Genomic DNA, 16,938 nt, shown 5'->3' on the forward strand with positions numbered 1-16,938 from the left:
GTAGACTCCCAAATATTTTATATTATCCTCAAAATCAGAATTTTAAAAAAATGAATGTTAAAAATAGTTTTTACATATAATTGGGAAAAATAACACTTTTTATGTGGTTCTTTAAATTTTCCAGTTCTTTTGAGAACTGTCTGTAGATATTCTTTGACAAATTATCTATTAGAGAATGGCTTTTGAGGTGTGTACATATGTCTGTGTGTGTGTATATATATATATGTATATATATATGTGTGTGTGTGTGTGTATTTATATGAATATAAACATACACACACATACACACATATATACTCACTTTTTCTTGTTTGTATATTTTGGATGCCAATCCCTTGCCAGAAAAACCTGGTACCATCATTTTATACTTTGTTCTGTGATCTCATCCTTATGGCTACTCTTTCCATTTGTGCACTTAGCGATTCCTCTCATTCTCCATATCTTTTTGTAAAATGCTCAGCAAAAATCATAGCCATTTTACAGATGAGGACATTTGAGTCCTGGGTGGGTTCAGTGATTTGTGGAAAGTCACATACCAGTCGATTGTGCAGCTGGGATTCTTGTCTTTAAGTCTAGTCTTTCCACATGGCTTTCTCAGAGGATGAGTTATACAGAAGAAATCAAAATAAACAAAAGCAGATGAGATTTCAAAATGATGAGTGAAGAAATGTAAAAGCAGCTAAAGACAAAGAAAAAAAAACTTGACATGTGGCTCAGCGTATTCAAAGATATTCATTTTTATAATTTCATAGTTCTAAATGAGGTTGATCAAAGGAGAAATAACTGAAGTATCTAAAAGAAACAGTGCCCCGTTTCTCCTCCACTTTACCTCCAGTCACCGGCTGAAAAGATGTTTTTAGATGTCAATAGGAAAGAAAGGAAAAGATTATTTGGGTCATATAGCCCCTATTTTCCTATTTGACGCTGATGTTTTTTGACGTTTCGATTTGTAAATTGCCATTTTTTCTCCCATAAGAATACAGAGTAGCTGCTACTGGAGTTGTAGAGAGCTAGAGAGCATGATTTATTTATTTTTCTACTTTCTTCAGCTGAGAAACTAAATAGGAGTGAAAAGAAAATCAAGAACAGAGCTTTTTAACAGAAAAAAAAAAAGGACTAACTCTCCTTTTTTCAGTCCTCCCAATCCTGTGTCAATCCCCCCGACCTTTAAAGGACACTTGACCTCTGCAAGCATCTTCAGTTATTGAAGTTTTCCTTCCCTTGGAGACCCGACTATCTCCAGGAAGACTAGATGACTGCGATCTCTCCTTTGTTTCATCCCTTCTCCCGCGGCCTCCCTCCTCCCCCCCGGTAACTTTTTCTGGATCTCTACTCTCTAGTCTCGCTCTCGTGTCCCAATTTTTCCAGCTCTTTGGCCGTGAGCTTCTGAAGAGCGAAGCGTGTCCGTGAACTAGCTTAGCGCCAAACGTACACTAGAAGCTAAATGAGCGTTGAATGACCCATCTCGCGGATTCGGCTATGGGATCTCACCATATCCCACCTTAGCCCAAGCTCTGATTCCCCATGGCTTGTGGCGTTTTTCAGAAAGACAAAAAGAAGAATCTGGGGACAGAAAGTGTTTGAAAGCAGGATTGCCAAAAGAAGGCGGGATGGTACAGTGGGAAGAGCCCGAGATCCCGGCTCAGGGAATCCAGATTCTGAGCAGACTCTCTTACATCCGCGTTGTCTGTATGACCCGAGACAAGACACTTTTCATAATCGCCTCCTCGGTCGGGGAATGAGGACTTAGCTGATCTCCGAGGTGGGTTTCAGTTCTAAATCCCGTCAAGTCGATTACCTTTTTTTGGGGGGGAGGTTCCAAGGTAAACAAGCTACCCCAAGCTGGTTTTCATTAGGTTTTTTTAATTTGTGGAAATGTAGTCCCCCCCCCCCCCAAGATTCAGACGGTCACGTTTTATCCGAGAGGGGAGCTTCCTAGTGAGACAAATGTGACTTATAGTTTGAAAAGGAGTTTTGGATCACAAAGCGCCGCGTTCGATCCCCAGACGAAGCTGGGAGGTAGGAAAGTGCCGGCATCTCCCACTGCGTTTTATAAAAGGGAAACGGTCTCCCAAGTGATCAGCAGACCGAGGGAAGTCCGCGGTTTCCCGGCTCCGAATTGATGGGGATCGGGATGGGCTGGGAAGCCCAATCTTTGCATTCAGAGACTTGTTGCCTCCAAATGTTCGGGCTTGAAGGAACCTTAAAGAGCCAAGAGCAGCCTCTGATTTTGAAGGAGGAGGGATCTCTCCCCTGCCGTCCCCCAGTCTCGGACCCTCTAGGTCCCACTACTCTCGCTGCGGGGTGGGGGTGGGGGGGAGGCGAGAGAGGGAGATCGGCTCCCCGTCCCCACCACGTTCCGGCCAGGCTCGAGGCGCTGGGAACCGGGGAATCGGGAGAGGCTTTCAGTGGGAGACGGCCCCGGAGCTGGGCCTTGAAGGAAGGGAGGGATTCCAAGGGCGGAGGTGAGGGGGGGGGTGGGGGGAGTCGCATTCCAAGCCTGGGAACGATCTGGAGAACGGGGGCGGCAGCAACGCCAAAGGCCATATTCCCGCCCGGCCCCAGAGAAATCGGTTGCGCTGGAATATTGAGCACATGGGATGGGGGGGAGGGGAGTAGCAGCAGATAAGGGGGGCTCCGGGGGAGGGGGGTGCCTCAGACACCCGGCCGAGCCGGGCACTGCGCAGACGCCCCGAGGAGGGAGGCGGGCTTTTTCCAGCAACTATTTAAGTTTCCCCCAAGTCTCGGCAGTCGGGGCTCGGGCTCGGCTGAGGGCTGCCGGTGGCCGGCTCGCCTCCCTCCCCTTCGTCCTCCCCGCTTCCCGCTGGCCTCGTCTCGTCTGGGCCATGCAGTCCGTGGTGTCTCCCGTGACCAAGGCCATCTTCGTGGCTTTGTTCCTCTTTGCCATCCTGCTCATCCTCTACGTGATCCTCTGGTACATCTGCAGAGACGTGGACAACGACTACATCTGAGGAGCCCGGGGACGCCGGCCGGCCGGATGGCCGCCGTCTCTGGCGCGAACAGGTAGGAGGCCGGTTCGCCGCCTCAGCCCGCCGGGGTAGCACGCCCTTTGCCCGGTGCCCTTCGGTCCACCCCCGGTCCCTGGCAGTGCCCTCCCCCACCTTGCGACCCTGAGAAGTGCCCTTCCCCCCCCCCCCTGCGGCCCCCCGCAGTGCCCTTTACCCCCCCTTGCGACCCCGGGCAGTGCCCTCTAACCCCCCTTACGAACCCGGGCAGTCTCTCCCCCCCCGCTGCGGCCCCCCGCAGTGCCCTCTCCCCCTCTCCCCCCTCCTGCCGCTGCAGCCCCCCTCAGTGCCCTCCCCCCACAGCTGCGGCCCAGAGTAGTGCCCTCTCCCCCCCCTCGCGCTGCAGCCCCCCCGCAGTACCCTCCCCCTCTGCGGCCCCGGAAAGTGCTTCCCCGCCCCCCGGCTGCGCCCCCCCGCAGTGCCCTCCACCTCCCCCTCGTGCGGCCTCCCGCAGTGCCCTCCACTCCCCCCCCCCCCGCTGCGGCCCCCAGCAGTGCCCTCTTCCCCCCCGCCCCCGCTGCGGCCCCCCGCAGTGCTCTCTCCCCCCCCCCCCGCTGCGGTCCCCCCGCAGTATCCTCTCCCTCCCCCCTTCACGCTGCGGCCCCCCGCAGTACCATCTCCACCCCCACCCCACCCCCCGTTGACCCCGGATAGTGCTCCCTCCCTCCCCCCTCCAAGCGGCCCCGGGCCGTGCCCCCTCCTTGTAGCAGGGCTTCTCACCTGTTCCCCTCCCCATACGCCACCTGAAGCTGCAGCCGTATACTTTCCTTTCTGTTTTTCTTCCCCACCTGCAACACTCCCTCCTCCCCTCCCCAGCCCCCAAGTTTGCTTTTGTGGGAAGCGGAAAGCTCATTCATCCTTGGCAGTCCGGGAGGGCTTTCCCGCGGCCACGGGCTCCGAGTGTTCCTCTCCTCCAGCTCGGGGGCGCGGTGGTGGGCTCCTCCCGCAGCTGTTGCGGAGCCGGCCGCTGGACAGATGCGGCTCGGAGCGGGAGGGCTGGCCCGGAGCGGCGCCGACCGCGTCCCGCCTCGGCGATCACGACCCCGCTTCTGTGCGGGCTCGGCAGGTCACTCACTACCTTTGGGACCCAAGGCGAGTCGCTTTTCTCTGGGTCTCGGCCTCCTCCTCCGAGACCTGAGTGGATTAGACTAGCTCACATCTGGGAGATCTCTTCCAGCCACCTGAGGGCTTATCTCCCAAGCTGAATACTGTCTCTCATCCCACCGCCCCCGCCCCAGTCAAGTCCCCTAGAGCAGTCTGTTCATAGGTTAGCCACACAAACCCACGCAAATGTGTGTGTGACTGAGTGTGTGAGTGTGACTCTGTGTGTGTGACTGTGTATGTGTGTGGCTGAATGTGACTGTGTGTGACTGTGTGAGACTGTGTGTGACTATGTGTGTGACTGTGTTTGTGAGACTGTATGTGACTATGTGTGTGGCTGAATGTGACTGTGTGTGACTGTGTTTGTGAGACTGTGTGTGACTGTGTATGACTGTGTGTGTGACTATGTATGTGTGTGACTGTGTGTGAGTGTGGTGTGTGTGTGTGTGTGTGGGTGGGTGGGTGTGTGTGTGTGAAAGTGGGAGAGGGAGGGGGAAAATGTTCCAAACCTGTGACTTCATCTTTATGGGAAACTCCCTGTACTAACTGGCAAGATAGCTGAAGTCTATAACTTGGTCTTAAAGAATTGTCTGGGCCATTGAGAAGCAGAAAGTCGCAGTGGTTCTGAGAGGCAGGACCCAACCTGGATGTCACTGAGCCTAAGGCGGGACCTCTCCCCGGGGGTCTTGCCATTTGCCCTATCAGTTGAGATGAATCTATATAGAGAGCCAGCCATCTCCAAAGCACACATGGATGTTTTCTGAAACTGATTCTTTAAAGCTTAGTCTAGTCTAGTCAGGAATGAAATGAAGAAAATGAGAAATTCAGTGAGTAACTAGCTGATACAACCCAGACATTTCCTTTTCTCTCTGATTAGGTTCCTGGTTTCTGTATCCAGCTATCCATCCACTGGAGGAGTAGCATTTTGGGCCAGTAAGTCCTTCCCCGGGTCAGATGTTTTATAGTTTATAGCTCTTGTCACCGTTCAGTCGTTTTTCTGTTGTGTCTTACTCTTTGTGACCCTATTTGGAGTGTTCTTGGCACAGATACCCGAGCCATTTGCCCTTTCTTTCTGCAGCTCATTTTACAGGTGAAGAAACTGAGGCAGACAGGGTGAAGTGACTTGCACAGGGACACATAGCTAGTAAGTGTCCGAGGTCAGATTGGAACTCAGAACTTCCCGACTCCAAGCTCAGTGCTCTATCCATTGTACCACCTGTTCCTAGTACTTGGTCATATTAGCATTTAGGTCAGATTTCCCAAAGAAATGGATTTTTTTATGTCTCTGATCTTGAGTATGATCATTGGTGGCTCGAGACATGTTAGACTCTTGGCTTGAAAAAAAAAAATAGAACACATATCTGGAGATCATCGCGTCAAATCCATTCAGAGATGGTGGCGAGGGATGATTGGAAATGTTAAGAGTTTGCCAGTCTCTTGAGAATTTTTCCCACGTCGAATTTCTCTATATTGTTGGCAAGGATTTCCATCTAGAAATCCCTTCTGAGATTGAAGGGCAGAAGGAACGGTGGAGCTACCTCTTATCTTTTGTAAGCTGTGCAGAATAAATGCTCACGGTGATCAATATCTGATTATGGATGACCTCGAACTGGTCCTTTTCTTTCTCTGGACCCCACTTTCCCCTTGGTGAAAATGGGGAGATCCGACTCGGTCAGCTAACGGCCGGCTTCTTAAACTGTGCTGCCCGACCCCAGATGGGGTCTCGTGACTGCCCGTGGGGGGTTGCAGAGCTGTGATTTATCATCACCGAATGGATGCTAGAGTCTTTCTTTCTTTCTTGAGCTTTCTGTCTAAACATTTCTTGGCTGCAAAAAGTCGCGGGGGTGGGGGGAGTTTCTGCACCCTTCTCCCTCTTTCACAGCTCATCACTTTAAGTAAGCACTTCCTACCTGGGAAAGAGGACAGGACTTAATTGTATTTCAAGAGTGTTGGAAAGATTATGTGTTTTAGAGATCCTTAATAAAGGTGCTATATGAAGTGCAAAGATGTTCTAAAATTTCTAGCAGAAAGTAGCGTGCAATATGCACAGGAGCAGGGCTGCCTGAGGAGGTGAGAGGCTGAACTTTCTGAGTGTCCCAGTTCTTTCCTCGACTTTTCAGAGAGTGCCAGTGATGTACCCTCCGTAGACACAGAGAAGAAATCTTCCTCCTACGTGTGGGTGCTGGCTCTCCCCTGAGTTACCCACCCCACTATTTTGACCGCACAATCAGGGCTATCTGGAGGCCCAGGACATAGCAGCACTGTAAATGGGAGTCACTGTGGTAGGTTTTCAAAGTCCCAGAGGGAGCAGAAAGCTGCTTCGTCCCTTCATCTCAGTCTAACTCGGCGGTCCCCGAAAATCGTCAGGAAAACAGAGCAAAATCAAGTGTGCTCTTCAGTGACGCAGCTTGATCTGTTAAAAGATTTATTAATGAAATTGCAGCGAACTTGCTAAAATTATGCTAAATTTAATAAGTGTAATATAGTAATCCCTGGATAACTTGAGATGCTAGATGAAAGGTCTCTGGTTACAGCATGGTGCTAATTAGGTCCCAGCAGGGTCTCTCCTCATGTATCCCAATTAGCTTTATCCTGGCCCAAACAAAACTGACTGGAGCATTTCCTTCAAACATGAAAGGCAGACTAAAAAAACCCTTCCATTTTAAAGAGACAGGACAGCTAGCCACAGGATCAACTGTTTGTTTAACGAGACACTTCTCCCCACCCCCAATCCCTACCACTTTTTTTTTTTCCAAGCCCAAGTTATTTAGGGAATAGCACCAGAAAAATAGCACCAGAATAAGCTGTGAGACTCTATGGGGCCCTGAAATGGAATACCTAACCATTTCACCTTCTAATTGATATCATTCACTGAGAAGAATGAAGTCATATCTTGTCACTTCGAAGGAGGCGACTTCATTCCGCAGTGGGACGCTGGGAGCAAGTGTTGTATGACCTTGGACCCCCGACCAGATTATCTGCCTGCAAGTTCGGCACTTTGAGGATTGCCTTGGGTCACTGCAGTTGGGTGTGTGCTCAGAGAATGTAAATTGATTGGAATCTTTGCCCCTGTGAGATGTATCTATAATTCAAATGCTATCAAGATCTGTGCTTTAACCAGTCTGAGCAGTCTGTCTACTAAAGCAGATTTCCATCCCTTTACACCATAAAATGTAGCTTCGGGTATCCCTGTAGCCCCTCTCCCCCCAAAAAAAATTCACCCAGAATCATCATTTCTAATAGGTTCCAGATCTGAAAGTAGATGGGTTGCTTTTGCTATTTAAATTCATTTGATGCTTTTGTAAACTGTGTGTCCAAGTTCTGGGATGAAAAGAAAGGCAAGAGATTGTGTAGAATTCACTCCAATAGGGCCGATTGGTTGCCCTGGCTGTGTGTGGGACTGGGGGTGGGGGGGAAGGGGTTAGAAAGCCCAGAGACTCAAAGGTGACTCCTGTGTTTCATGGAATCAGTGACCTCAGTTACGGAGGCTACCCAGTCCAACATATAAGAATCTGCTTTGTAGTCTACTCAACAAGTGGCCATCTGGACTTTGCTCGGAGATTTCTGGTATGGGAAATTCTGTTACTTCTTGAGGAATCCCCTGGCGCCTTGCAATAGCTCTCTTGATCAGCAAGGTGTTTTGGGGATCTGGGGAGAGGGAAATCAGGTGATATCTCCTGGAGGTCTTTGGAACACTGACAGATTCTCATCTGTCCGAACAGTTTTTGGTGGGATCTTGTCAGAAGGCAGGTTGTGGACTGGGTGGTCTGTCAAGATCTTTTCTGGTTCTTGTCCTGCCTCAGATCCCTCCCCACTCCAGTCCATCCTGTGTGCAGCGGTCAAAATGACTTTCCTAAATCAGAAGTCTGGCAGCCTACTGCCATTTCAGCTTTCTTATACCTCACTCCTCCTTGTGTGCTCTGTGGTCCCTCCGTACTGGCCTCCTCACTGTTCCTTGCACCAGACTTTCCGTCTCCTGACTGCAGGCATTTTCCTGGCTGATCCCTTTGCCTGGGATGCTCTCCCTCCTAATCTCTGTGTCCGGCTTCCCTGGCTTCCCTCAAGTCCTAGCTAAAATCCTACCTTCCACACAAAGCTTTTCCCAGTCTCTTTGAATTTTACTGATTTAAGATTGTTGATTATTTAGAGTTGAGCTGTATATGACTGTTTGTATATAATCATTTTCATGTCTCTCCCATAAGACTGTGGGCTCCTTAAGAACAGGTATTTGCAAAACTTATTATTGTGCCCGGCATATTCATTGTTTCAGTTGTGTCCCACTCTTTAGAACCTCATTTGGGATTTTCTTTGAAAAGATGCTGAGTGGTTTGCCATTTCCTTCTCCATTTCTTTCTTTTTGCTGAGGCAATTGGGGTTAAGTGAGTTGCCCACTGGAATCTAAGCTCTTGATTGCAAATTCCTGCCCCTTTTAACCTTTCTTTGTGTCTCCAGAACTTAATGGAAATGGGTAGACAGTAAGCATTTAATGAATGCTTGTTGATTGATTTTCATTTGTAGAGAGCTCCAAAGTGTACAGGCTGCACCTATGATTTAAAAGTTCTCTTGGGAAGTTTGTCCGATACCGTGTGTCAGATCTTTACCATGCTACCTCTCTTACGGTATATTCACTTTCACACCATTCCCTGGAGTATCTCTAGGGAATTGCTAGTCATGGTTACCATATTGAATCCATGTCTGTTTCAGTAGTCCTTGGCTCCACCCTTCAGGAAAGCAATATCCTTTTTTTCTTCCTGAGGCAATTGGGATTAAGTGACTTGCCCAGAGTCACACAGTTAGGAAGGGCTAAGTGTCTTGAGACCAGATTTGAACTCAGGTCCTCCTGACTTCAGGGCTGGGGCTCTAGGGAAATCAATATTCTTGAAGATAGCATTTGGTAAAGCATTATTGTTCCTATACCTGGATTTTTTACCTCATCTCATTGACCTTGCCGGACATGACATGAAACTTTATCATCTGAAATAGTGTAATTTTGACTGCATTGCTGGAATTTTCCTTTTTTTTTCCTAGAATGGAAATTTCCCATCACACTCCTTTCCAGTCCTTTGTGGTGGCTTTGAAACAACATTGGAGGGATATGTGGAAGAATCTTGTCGACATCTTTAACCCAATGCTGGCAAAGAGCCATATCAAGTCTTTTTTGAGGGGAACGGATCAGGAAGGGAAACCAATGGGCAAAAGTAAAGAGGTGAGAGAACCATCTCCAAATCATTTCTTGTCTAGACCAGGGCTTCTTTTTTTTTCAATAGTATTTTGCCAAAGATAATTTTCAATATTCACCCTTGCAAAACCTTGTGTTTCAAATTTTTCTCCCTTCCTCCCCACCTCCCCTTTCTCTTCTCCCTTAGAAGTAATCCAGTATAGGTTAAGCATGTGCAACTCTTCTAAACCCATTTCCACATTTATCATTGTACACAAGAAAAATCAGATCAAAAGGGGAAAGAATGAGAGGGAAAAAATCCAAAAGCAAACAACAACAAGATAAAAATCCCATGCTTTGATCCACACTCAGTCCCCACAGTTCCCTCTCTGGATGCAGATGGCTCTCTCCGACATGAGTCTAATAGAACTGGCCCAAATCACCTCATTGCTGAAAAGAGCCACCTTCATCAGAATCCACGATCACACAATGTCATTGTTGCTGTGTACAATGTTCTCTTGTAGACCGGGACTTCTTAATCTTTTTCCAACCCCCTTTTTGCCTGAGAAATCTAATGCAATCCTGGGTTTATAGGTATATAAACTAGGTATACAAATCATTTACCAATAATAAATCATAATTTCATCACCCCCACCTTCAGTTATGCAACCCCATATGGGGTCACGAGCCACAGTTGAAGAAGCTTTTGGTCTAGACTGCTTCTCGCTAGCAGGGAAGAGCTGGTTGCTGGGATGGAAATGATGGGAACACTAGAGAGAAGCAATGACTCCATCTTGGAGTTTACAATAGAGGAGGGGATAGTCTATCATGATGCTAGATTTTGAAAGAGAATATTGTGAAGGGTTCAGAGAAAAGATAGGATTTTATGGAATAAAATGCCTCAAGGAAAACCAGCTGCCAGGATTGAGAAATGCTCAAGAATGAAATTCTGGAAACACAAACATAAACAATTCTAATGAGGAAGAAGAATCAGATTTGTCTAAAGAGAGATTTGAAGATGCACAGGACTCATCAACCAATTCTGATTTCACAAAACAAAAGAGGGGCCAAATAACAGAAGATGACTTACAGACGGCAGCACGGTACTGTAAAAATATCATCAGCAGTGCTAAAGCTTTAGAATGAGCAGAGGTTAGTGGGAGAAGCTAAGGACAATAAAAAGTTGTGTTTTTATTGGTTTTAGCTCTATTGGGAGAAAAGGATCAAAGGAGATATAGGACTTTAGCTTAGGGTAGATGGGAAACTCATAACTGACAATAGAGAAAACAGAGCTGCTTTATGCTAATCTTATTTCCATTTTTTCTGCGAGGGAAAATGACCTTTATCTTTGAAATGAGAGGATAAAAATGACTAACAGAGAATGGATACCTAAGATAAGAAAGGAGAGGAGATAGGAAGGAAGAGAACACCTAGCTGAATTCAGGTCACCTGGTCAGGTGAGTGTCATCCTGAGATCCTGAAAGCCTTGGCAGATATGATTGATGAACCCTATCAGGGATAATTGAAAGATCATGTAAGTGGGGAAGTTTCCACAAGATCAGAGAAGGGCAAATATCCCAATGAAAAGAGAACAAAGACTCTCAAAGTCTTCTAACTATAGACTGGTGAGCTTGATTTGGAATCCTAGAAATATTCTCAGGTGGATCATTAAAGAACTGGTCAATGAACATTCATAAAGGGAAGCGGTCCAACAAAGAGCTGGCTTGGCAGCTTCATCAAGAATAGATGGTGTCAGATTAATCTCATTTCCTTTTTTTGTTGACAGGATAATTAAACACTTAGAGGGGGGAACGTTGTGGCTCTAGTTTACCTGAATTTTAGCAATGCTTTTTGATAAAAGATCTGATATTGTTCTTACAGAAAAAAAGCAAGAGAAGTGGATTGTGTGATTATACAAATAGTGGACTCAGTACTCGTGAATGGCTTGATGTCAGTATGGTAAGACATTTTCAGGGGAGCAGTCTTGAAATCTGCCCTTGGCTCTGTGCTCTTTAACATTTTTATTAAAGGTATAGATTGTGTATGCTCATCTGAACTGTGGATGGCACAAAGCTGGGAAGGATAGCTAATTACACCGAATGCTAGAGCCAGGATCCAAAAAGATCTTGACAGGCTAAAGCATTTGGCAAGAATCCAGTATGATTAAACTAAATAAAAGCAAATGTAGTTTTGTACTTGGAGACCAAAAAAAAATCAACTTGACAATTTTAAGAAAAAAGAAGCATGGATGGAAAGCAATTTTGAAAATTAAAAAAAAATAACAACCAATTTGGTGGGTTTTGTAGACTGGAAACTTATATTACAAACTCGGTAGGAGTCACCAGTATGATGGGACAACAAGACAATTAAGAGAATAATCTTGCGCTGAACTAGTAGGAGTGTCACTTCGAGGGAGGTGAAAGTTCCACTCTTCTGGGCCCTCCTCAGTTTCAGGTAACACCATTTAAAAAGGACATTTCTAACCCAGAGGAGAGCCACTGGGGATTGAAGATCCTTGAATCCATGACATATGAGGCTCATGTGAAGGAACTGGGCAGGTTTAGCCTGGAGAAGGGAAGACTTAGGGGAGGACAGAATAACTATCTTCAAATTTTGGAAAGAGTGTCTTGTGGGGGAGGGATTAGGTTTATTCCTTTTGGTCTCAGAGGACAAAACCAGGAGTAATGGGGGAATGTGCAAAGAGGCCAACTGAGGTTTGACTTCAGAAAAGCCTTCTTCAGCATTAGAACTGTTCAAATATAGAATAGCTTTTTTTTCCTAGCAAAGGCAGGATGTCCAGTTATCCAATAACTGGATTATAATAGTGGGGATACCTTCTGTGTGAGGGTTGATGTAGATCCCAGCTTCTTAAACTGTGGTCTGTAACCCTAGATGGGATCTACTAAGTGAATGTGGGAGTTGCAAAATTATGCTTATTATCAGTAAATGTTTGACTTTTATACATATTTTACATACCTATATAACGGGGTCATGTAAAAATTTCTTGGGTGAGAAGGGGCAACAAGTGGAAAAAGTTTAAGCAGCCCTGATCTAGATGGAGTCTGAAATCCCTGCTACCTCTCAAATTTGATTTCTGGTTATGTGAACAGAGATGCAGGGTGGGGTGAGGGCCAAAGAGCCAACTCATAGTGTCAGTTTGCTGCTGTTAGGTCATGAGCTTTGGGCTGTGAAAGTAACAAGCAGTTTAATGTGATGGCATCTTCTATAATTTCTTTAATTAGATGGGGGGCAGAATATTACTCTTGACTTTCTTTTGAACTTTTTGTTCCCTTTTTATGAAGTGAGTATTGTCAGGATATTAAGAAATGCTTGAATATCTTAAAGCAAGTACTATGCAAATACTACAATCGTATTTCTTATGATATTGAGAACTTTCATATATTTTCCTTAACTATCCATGAATTATTTATTAGTAAGCTTTTATTTTACGTCCTCCTGCTCAACAAAAGTCTCTAAAAGAATAGATAATAATATCTATTATTTGCAGCTTTTGAAAGACCTCAGGCACTACTTTTACTAATATTCTAGTAACAGACTTCAAGGTACTTATATGATTAAAAGTTTATAACTTTTCACATGGAAATAGACTCAAAAGACTTAAGCTGTGTTCTCCCAGATCTACTAGCAAGTCGTTTAATTGCTTTGCGCTTCCCTTTTCTCAGCTGTAAAATGGGGATAATGGTATCTGCTGTGATGATCAAATAAGAGCTTTGCAAATGATAAAAGCTGTTTAAATATCAGCTTTTGTTTTTATTGTTTATTTCCCAGGTTTTTTGTGAAGCATTATTTTGAGATAAAGACAGCTAGGTGGCGCTGCAGTGGATAGAGTGCTGGACCTGAAGTCGGCAAGATTTATCTTCCCGTATTCAAATCTGACCTCAGACATTTACTAGCTGTGTGATCCTGAGCGAGTCACTTAACCCTTTGCCTGTGTTTCCTCATCTGTAAAATGAACCAGAGAAGGAAATGGCAAACCGTTCCAATAGCTTTGCCAAGAAAACCCCAAACAGGATCGTGAAGAATCAGGCACAACTCAAACAACTCAACAACATACATCGAGAGAAACAGAAGAATCCACAAAAGACGTGTTAAGTATGGGGCCCCCTGTGAGAAAGAAGGGAATTTGGTTATTTGTTTTATGTTTGACTCTGATCACACTCATACTTTTGGATTCCTACTCCCTCTGCTTTGAGCTTTTGGAGACTGGGAAAGAAGGAAAAAATAGTAAGGAGGGATAAGTGGAACCCATTTGGTGGGAGAAATTAGGAGAGAAAAATAGAACGGGTGCTCTGAAGCAGTTTGTACTAGCTTTGAAAAAAAAGAAATTATCTTTTTTATAAAGGATGAAGAGCAGAGTAAGTCTGACTGTCACTCAGTCTAGTGCTCAAGAAGCTTCAGTGGCTCCCTATTGCTTCTTGGGTAAAATACAATCTCCTTTGGCATTGAAAGCCCTTCACAAAATGCCTCTAACTTATTCTTCCTGACTGATAGCACAATACTTCTCCCCCCCCCCCCCACACACACACTTTACATTCGAACCAAATTGTTTTAGGTATGTGACATTTTATTCACGAGTTGTTCCCTATGTGTGGACTGCTCTCCTGCCTCATTTCCACCTTTTGTAATCCCTAGCTTTTTTTTCAAGGCTAAGCTCAAGTGCTACCTTCTAAACAAGCAATTGATACTTATCTCCTCAGTTATTAGTATCTTCTCACCAGTTACATTGTATTTTGTGTATATAAGTATGTAATTTAAATATTTCATTTAAAACAACATTGGATAGGAGTACATCTAATATAAATTGGATGTAATTAACAACTACACTGCAATTAATAATTGCAGCACATGAAGTATCATAAGAAATTTTCAGTTACTCTAAGGCCTTATCAGGATTGAGTTCATTTTTTCTAATTTGCTTTTCTTCTGAGTCTCTTCTTATCACTTCACCTTTGATGTAAGTCTTTCTAGATTTCTTTATATTCTTCATATTTGATGGTCTTAATGGCATATTATTCCATTATACCCATGTGCCATATTTAACTATTCCTCTATTATTCAACATCTAGTTTTCAGGAGGTTTTTTTTTTTTTTTAAGTAACATGTAATACTCCTGTGAAAATTTTAGAATGGGTAGATTTTTTTTTAATATTGCTTTCAAGATATATTTTCAACACTAGAATTATTGAGTCAAAGGATATGATTGTTTTTGTAATTTGCTGCAGAATTGTCCTCCAAAATTAGTATTTAAGTTTTCAGTTTCGATGGATGAATCCGTCTCTTCACAATTCTACCAGTTATGAGTTTAGTTGCTTTCAGTTTCTTTTTGCCAATTAGTTGGCAAATAAATTGAAGTGGGACCTCAAAATTGTTATATATTGCATCTCCTTGATTTGAGCATTTCCCCAAGTAATTATTAATAATTAATGTTGTCTTTTTAAAGCTGCCTATCATATCCTTTGACCATTTATGCACCGTGGATTCGGAATTACTCTTGTAACTTTTTAATAGTTTGATATATAGATGTCTAGCTTTTATCTGTCATGTTTGCTTTAGATATATTTAACAATCCATGATTATTTTTCTTTTTCATTATATTGCTTTAAGTTGGAGAGAAACTTTTAAATATTTTATTAAGTCAATCCTTTGATTCCCATTTCCTTTATTTTTAATTGAAAAACAAATCACTATCCTTTACACAGTTATTACAAATGCTATATTCTTCTTTCTTCCACATTGTTATAGTTTTTATATTTGTTTCATTTACTTGGAATCTGGTTAGATTATACATTGTGAGATATGGATCTAAATTCCTTTTCCATCTCATTGTCAACTAATTTTCCTGAATACATATGTTAAATAATGAATCTTATACAGTTTTTATTTTGCATAGGCTTATCAAATACTGATTTTTGTGTGTATGTCTATTGAGTTGCAAGTTTGTTGTATCTATTATATTTCATTGGTATATTTTTTTTCCTTCTAGTGCTAATCATGATAATTAGTTTTAGCAGTTTTTCTCTCTAGCGTGACTTAATATTCCTGTCTATTTGTTTATATACATTTCCTTATGATGTTATCTGGTTCTATAAAGAAGCATTTTAGTCTTTTCATTGTTCGAGTAAATAAATACATATATTTTGTCGTTATAATTGCACAGCTGTCCTTCTATAGGTCTTGTCTATTCATAGGTAGATAGATTTCCACATATTTGACAGTTTCTGTTATTGCTGGAGGGATTTCTTTTTGTTATGTTTTCTTAATCTCTATTATTAATAAATAAGACTGTAGATGACTGTGGATTAATCTTTATCTTTCTACCTTGCTGAAAACATTGTTTCTATTACTTTTTTGGCTGAAGAGAGTCAATTGTTTGATTTTTCTAGATATCTTATCATGTTATTTGCTTGTGATGATATTTTGACCTTTTCGTTTCCAATGGTAACCCCTCTTAGTCATCTTTTTTCTCTCTTGTTATAATTGCTAGATTTTTTAGTACCATTGCGATATATTTTTATATGTTCTATTATTATGATAGTTTTCCTTAAGTTGAGCCAGCCTGCCATGCTAAGGTAAACTTGCTTGGTCCTGATGAATAGGGTGCTTAATGAATTGCTATAGTCTCTTGACTCATGTTTTATTCAGTATTAGGGGAATAAATTCCTCTTCATTAGGGGAATTGACCTGTAATTGTCTTTTTAAATGTTATCTTTACCTGCTTCTAAAATTGATACTATAGTTGCCTCACAAAAGGAGTTTAATAATGTTCTTTCTCTATACTTATGAATAAGTTATATAACATAGTAATTATTTGTCCTTGGAATAGTAGACAGAATCCTGCTGTGAATCTATCATTTCAGTGCAAGCTTACTTTTTAATACCTTATCTTATTTTTTAATCCAAGATGTGTTTTCTCAAATTATTAATTTCCTATTTTCCAGTTTTGGCTGTTTTTTTTAAACATTCTAGATATTGATTTGTGACAGTATGGCTGTATATAATATACATGAGTGTTTTTATTTCATTTGTATTATTATCTTTCCTCCTGTTATTTGTAATTTTGCTGATATGCATTTGCATTTTCTTTTTAAAAAATTAGGTTTTTCCAATGGTTCATCAATTTTGTTGCTGTTTTAAAAAACCTAGCTTTTAGTTTTAGTTATCAGTTAAATTGTATAAAACTGAGTTCTTTTTTTAGGGCCTTTAGGAATGTGTGTGTGTGTGTGTGTGTGTGTGTGTGTGTGTGTGTGTGTGTGTGTGTGTGTTTCCTTTTTCTTTGCTAATGTTGATTGGCTGATTCCTATAGGTTTTGACATGTAGTATTGTTGTCCTTGTCTTTTTTTAGTATTTTCATTCTTTTCTTATTTCTTCTTTAACCCAGTCATTGTTTAGTCTGTTATTTTTCAATTTCCACATAGTTTTGTAGCAATTGCTCTTGCTTTGCACCAGTAGGATGTAAGATGCTCAAGGCCAGAGACTCTTGGTTTTGCCCTCCTCTCTCTGGCACAGTGCTTAAAAACCTTGTCTAGCCATGTCATTTCCTTCTCAGCATGCTCTTTTGTCTTCTTATTGCCAGTAGGATAAAAGAGAGATTCCTCAGGCACTTCATTTAAAGCCCTCTCTTGTCTGCTCCAT

General features: G+C 43.1%; 1 long non-coding RNA gene across 1 annotated transcript; it reads left to right on the plus strand.

Annotated features, from left to right (window-relative positions):
• The first annotated feature begins 821 nt into the window (after positions 1-821).
• On the plus strand, positions 822-15,603 carry LOC127542776 (uncharacterized). The gene is made up of 4 exons (XR_007948817.1): positions 822-3,024; positions 9,156-9,333; positions 11,167-11,244; positions 13,075-15,603. It is a non-coding gene; the product is annotated as an uncharacterized LOC127542776 (long non-coding RNA).
• The last annotated feature ends 1,335 nt before the right edge of the window (positions 15,604-16,938 follow it).

This window comes from Antechinus flavipes, chromosome X (assembly GCF_016432865.1).
Source record: "Antechinus flavipes isolate AdamAnt ecotype Samford, QLD, Australia chromosome X, AdamAnt_v2, whole genome shotgun sequence".
Classification (NCBI taxonomy): domain Eukaryota; kingdom Metazoa; phylum Chordata; class Mammalia; order Dasyuromorphia; family Dasyuridae; genus Antechinus; species Antechinus flavipes.